At 45.4% G+C, this 6,085-nt stretch overlaps 1 long non-coding RNA gene across 2 annotated transcripts; it reads right to left on the bottom strand.

Moving 5' to 3' along the window:
* Window positions 1-1,006: 1,006 nt before the first annotated feature.
* On the bottom strand, window positions 1,007-5,213 carry LOC112673988 (uncharacterized). 2 transcript variants are annotated; one of them, XR_007413835.1, is made up of 3 exons: window positions 3,998-5,213; window positions 2,808-2,959; window positions 1,007-1,872 (listed from the first exon to the last, which is right to left on the bottom strand). It is a non-coding gene; the product is annotated as an uncharacterized LOC112673988 (long non-coding RNA). The 2 variants fall into 2 exon arrangements; XR_003145180.3 differs by having other exon boundaries at window positions 1,007-1,807.
* Window positions 5,214-6,085: the final 872 nt, after the last annotated feature.

Raw genomic sequence — 6,085 nt, 5'->3', positions numbered from 1 at the left:
CCACTGTCGGACTGATAGTTCCCACTAAGATTCTGCGACACAGACTTCACTTTTGCAGTTTCTTCTGACGAAAAAAGGTGAAAGGCATATTCAGAACAGCATGAGAATAATAAAATGTTAGAAAGACTGCAGCTCCATCAAGGCCGAGCCAAGTCCCTATGGGCTTCCCGCAGCTGCCAGGGCTGAGCCCCTCCATCCAGGCGCCTTAGGACCACGGCACTGCGGTCCATGCACTGTTGTGGAGGCTGAGGTCTGCAACCAAGGTGTGGCCCGAACCCTTCCCTGCCTCTCCCCATGACACCTGGTGCCCGTGCTTGGGCTGCAGGGCTCCGGCTCTGCGTCCTCCTCATGTGGCTCGCTCCCCGGGGTCTCTGTCTCCATGCACCCCCTCCCCCCGTGCTGGGACCCACCCCAGGGACTTCAGCCGAGCTCCATCACCTCCGCAGGAGCCTTGCTTCTGCGTAAGGTCATATCTGCAGGTGTCGGGGGTTAGATCTCAAGCTGGCCTTCGAGAGGACACAGGTTTCCCCGGATCGCCCATGAGGCCATGCAGCGTGGGGCTGGGAATGAACCCGGGCTGCTGGGGGGTCCAGGTACAAGGTGGCGGGTACTCTCGGGAAAGGGAGATCCCTGGAACGAGCCGGGTGCGGGGCTCTGGGTGTCAGCCACGTTCTTCCACTTGGTGCAGTAGCTTGTTACAGGGTCTGGCCAGTTGGTGAAAATGCACCCAGCTCTGTGCTTCTGAAATGTGCACTTTTCTGAAGGTTTAGGATATTTCAGTGAAAAGTTAATTAGGACATGGTGCTGTCAAGGTGTGTTGATTGCCACGGAGAGATAGTCACGATATATTACTGAGTGGAAAACATCAAGTTACAAAACCATCATTGCAATATGATTCCACCTGGAGGGGAAATAATGCATTCATCTATAGAAGATACTATCTGGAGGAACAAAGCAAATTACTAATGTTCAACTCGTAGAAACGAAATACAAGTTTTTTCCCCCCATTATTTCAATTGTTTTTTTTTTTATTTTCTAATTTTTAAAAATGAACGATGCTATTTGTATAATGCTTTACGTTTCATAAATGAAAAAAGAGTGAATTACTCAATAACAATGAATAGGAGAGTCAACTATTAGGGAAAATTACTAATTTAGATCTTTCTCTGACACGACATTCTAAAAATGCATTATGGAAGGATTAAATAGTTGAATTCAAAAAATTTAAGACAAAAAATTGACAAAAATCTCTCTGATTTCAGAGTAGCGAAGGTTTTACTAAGAAAAAAAAGGCAATCGACAATATCCCAAAGGAAAAGACTTTATTTATTTATTTCTACCTTGAAACTCAAAACATTTCAAAGACAGAAAAATCATAAACAGAACTAAAAGATAAATGTCAAACCAGAGGAAAATATTTATGACAGATGTTGCAAAGAAAAGGTCACAAGTCTGAATATATGAAGTACTATTATATTGTAATAGGAAAGAAACCAGGACTTGGGAGGAATAATGAGCAGAACACACAAATAGGCGATTCACAAAACAAATAACCAAAAAAATGAGACACCATTTTGCCTATTAACTAAGCCAATGTCACAAACCAAAAGTTAAAATTAGATCAGGAGCTTACTTTAAGAATTCAAGTCCGTCGTCTAACTTTGGAAGAATCTTGAGCTTCCGTGTTGTGTCTAGAGTCGCTTTGTAGTAAATACGGTTGATTCCATTGATGACACGCGACCATTTTCTCCCCTTCCGTTGTTCATTCCGCCTGGCATTGACTTGAGCTGCGGCCAGGAGAACAGACCTGGGCACGGCGCCAAGAGGATGACGTCATTGCAAGTCAAGTCAAGTGTCACAGGACTCGGCTCCCTGTACTTACAGAGAAACCCGCAGGAGAAGATCGAACTCGAATTATACCTAAAAATGTGTGCTGAATCTTTTGCATGGTTTATTGACTAAGTTACAATATTGTTTTATATTCAGAACATTTTCAAGAGGGGTGCGTGTGCGTGGGGGTGAGGGTGGGGAGTGGGAGCCAAGGGCTATCCATGGCAAAGCCCCAGAAGCACATTCTCACCAGCCACAGCCTACCTACTGAACACGTGTCCAATGCTGACTAACCTAAAGAGCATGTGGGGAGGGGACAATGACAGGAGGGCAAGCACTAGGGGACCAGGACTTTCTGGAGAGTCGGTGAAAAAAATGGAAGCCACTGCTCAGTAAGGAGGGTCTGAGAAGAGTTGAAGGTGCTCAGACAATGGCGGATGGGCTCACGCCACCTTGGATGGCAGCAACTCCTCTTGGACGCCCCGGCCTCCCCCTCAGCCCTGCCCCAGTGACGACACCGCCTCACCCTTGCTCCGGCCTGTGTCTAGAGCTGGGGCTCCCCTGCACCTGCTGTCTGCCTCGATCCCTCCCCGCTCCCCCACCAAACCAAACACTATTCTCAAGAACAAGGGGATGCACATACCTACGGGTACACTCTCTCTGAATATAACATACGTCATGTCTAATGAGGGACAGGACGTGAAGTATGTATGTTCAATGTCTTTAAGTCTTGTCTCATCACAAAAGTAACGTGTGTTGTCACTTAAAAAATCCTCAAGCACACTGAATACAGAAAGCCAAACTTGTCACATTTACCTGTATCCCTGATCCCATTATTAGTGGTTGACATTTTCCGAAATAGAGAGTATTTCAGAATAAACTTACACAGAATTCGTCCACGAGGTAGCAGCATATGTTAATGGGTATTTTAACAAATGGGATGGACTACGAAGACACAAGTCTTTCCAAATACCCACCTCAGTGCCAGAGCATTAGACCTTCCAAGGCGCCCATGGTTTGGTAGCATGCTCTCTGCGGACACATCCTGAAGAGACCGGGTGGGAGGCTGAACAATCCGTGCTTCCATAGAATTCCAAGCTCAGCTTCTTTTCCCCTGGGGAGTTTGTCTCTTGGAACCCAAGAGGACAGGACAATAATTAGCGTGCATCTCGGTCATACCCAGGCAGGAAATGGTTGGGCCTTAGGGTCAGGGGCAGGGAGGCACAGAGGCCCAACCGGAAGATCCAGTAGTGGAGTGAACGGCCCTCAGGGAGGCAGATGGTTGTGTGGCCACACACACAACATGACAAAAGCCTCAGCAGTGCATTGGAGCCCCCTTCAGTCTTGGTCCCAAAATGAGACGAGAGAGCCCACCTGGACCTTCCTCAACGTGCTGGAGCCAAGTCCGACAGAGCCCAGCAGCATTTGCAGAGCCACAGCCACAGCTCCCGCGAGGGAAACGTAAATGTGTGTGGTTTAAGCTGCTGCCTTTCAGAGCTATGGCTCCATTATTGCAGCAAAGGCTGGTTCTTAGGCCTGTAGTAATTTCCAAAGACGGGAATCACGGAGTGCTGGGGGTAACCAGAGATAATCCTAGGGACACTGTCTAGCTCGGCGCCTGTCCCAGTTTGCTAGGGCTTCCACAGCAAAGTAACACAAACTGAGGACTTAAAAAAAACCCAGAAAGTTATTGTCCTGCAGTCTTGGAGTCTAGAAATCCAAGATCGAGGTAGAGTTAGAGTCGGTTCCTGCTGAGAGCCACGAGGGAGCCCCGGTTCCATGTATCTCCCCACTTGTGGTGGTTTGCTGGAGGTCCTTGACATTCTTTGGCTCGTAGAAGCATCACCCCTAACTCTGCCTTCATCTTCAGCTGGTGGTCGCCTTGTACGCATGTCTGTGCTCAAATGTTTTAATAAGCATGACATCTTTTAATAAGGATCCCAGTCTTGGGCTGGGGATAGGGACCCACTGTACTCCAGCATGATGTCCTTAACTAATGATACTTGCAGTGGCCCTATATCCAAACAAGGGCACATTCTGAGGGACTAGGAATTGGGCTTCCAACATATGAATCTGGGGGGACACAGCTCAATCCTTGACAGTGCCTTTTATACTTGTGTTCCTTGAATCAGGGAAAGAAAAGAGCCTGAGCGTCATGATGGCTTACCTTCCCCACCTTGTGCCACTGGCCCCTATCGTAACGATTCTCATTTTGAGAGGAATTGAGGTGTCCACGGCACGGTATGTGTTGGAGGCTTCTAAGTTCTGGAACCAGGATGAGAATCTTGGTATCTTGATATTAGACCATTTCCCCCCCATCCCATTCTGCCATTTTAGTGGTCGGTGATTCAGGGAGGTAACCAAAAGCAAACAGAATAAAGTAAATAGTGGTAGGGAAACAGAAGAACAATCATAGCATTCAAATCATCATCAACCTCATCCACTGTTGCTAAGGCAAAGTTCCTTCCTCCTCTGAAGGAAGTCAACAGGTCGGCGGTAGAGGTTAGTGGTAGCAACCGAGAAAGGGATGTCAGTATGGCTGGATAGCAGAGTTTTATAATGTCAAAGTAAAATTTTATAAATTGGAAATGTCTCATTTTACAGGAATTACAAAAACTGACCCGAGAAGAAGTATGAATCACAGTAATTACAGATAAACGAGAAAGTAGTTAAAGGTCTCTTTCTTTAAAGGTACCAGACCCAGATTTATGCAAAAAGTCTACTGAATTGTTGAGGAACAGATGATGGACAGCCATCTCCCCAGGTATTTGCCCATCACCCTTATGAACGAAGATAAAAAATATATAATAAATATTAGCAAGACTGGATACAGCAGGAGAATCATGAGCCTGATGTGCTCCAGGAATACAAGCGTAGTCCAATATTAGAACTATATTATGTAGTTCATCACATTCTTAGGTGAATGGCAAAGAAAGAAACTCAGTAGCTAAAAACCATGATAAACTCAAAACCATTCTTTATAAGCTATGAATAAGAGCAACTTATTTAACTAGGAACCTATTCACAGAAGAAAAGAGACCCAGTGATCTATAAAATATCATGTCACATATACTAAATGTTAACATCGCAAAGAGTTACTTAATATTTCACTCCTCTGGACCAACTCTGGGGTCTCTTTATAGGCTCTTGGTGTTTGACCCCCTTGGAAAAGATGCCGTGTTGCCTTCGCAACTACTTTCCTGGGTAACTATCATGTGTGTTATCAATGACCTTTCTAAATTACGACCCAAGTGCCACTCTCATCTTCCTTTGTGAGCGTCATGGATCTTACTTTTCCTACTTTATGTCATGAGACCCTTCTCCTCCTCGCCTACTCTAAGGCAATTCTTGAATAGTTCTTAGACTATGCTTACATTATATAAAAAAAAAAAAAAAGACTCCATGATTTTAATGCATAAAGGACCAGGCTGTTTTTGTTTCCTTCATTTCTTCCTCTATACGATTCTTCAGCTAAGAGACAAAAGTTTCATTTGTAAAACGAGTGAGGGAGAGAGAGCCCGAGTGTGCATGTGCAAGTGTGCATTGGGGGGGGGGGTGGTGTTAGAAAGAAAGAGAGAGAGAAAGAGAGAGAGAATCTCAAGCAGGCTCCAGGCTCAGAGCAGACCCAACACGGGGCTCCATCTCACGACCGTGCAATCAGGACCTGAGCTGAAACCAAGAGTCGGATGCTTGACTGAGCCCCCCAGGTGCCCCTCATGTATTAATTCTGATGCTCTGGTTTTTATTTTTCTATAATGGCAGCAGGTCCCACCCCTCATGGTGAGACATTAGCAGCAATCCCATTAAAATCAGGAACAAGATAAGCTTTCTGGCTGTCACTCCACTACCAACACTGTCCTGGAAGTTCCAGCCAATTTAATGGAATAAGAAAAACTAATGAAGTACAAATATTGGAAAAGAATAGAGGTGCCTTGGTGACTCAGTTGGTTAAGTGTCTGTGCTTGGCTCAGGTCGTGGTCCTGGGGTCTTGGGATTGAGCCCCACATTAGGCCCCCAGCTCAGCGGGGAGTCCGCTTCTCCCTCTGCCCCTCCCCTCACTCGTTCTTTCTCTGTCTTTCTCTCTCTTTCAAATAAATAATAAAATAAGAGCTTAAAATTTTTTTTAAAGAATAAACAAAGCTACCATTGTTTGTAGATGATGACATCATTGTTTGACTAGGACATCTCTAGAAAATATGAAAGAAATGTTAAAACTAATAAGACGGTCCATTAAATTGGGCTGATAAAAGGTCAG

The sequence above is a fragment of the Canis lupus genome, chromosome 10, assembly GCF_003254725.2.
Source record: "Canis lupus dingo isolate Sandy chromosome 10, ASM325472v2, whole genome shotgun sequence".
In the NCBI taxonomy this organism is placed as follows: Eukaryota; Metazoa; Chordata; class Mammalia; order Carnivora; family Canidae; genus Canis; species Canis lupus.
This window is presented reverse-complemented; position numbering and strand designations above follow the sequence as displayed.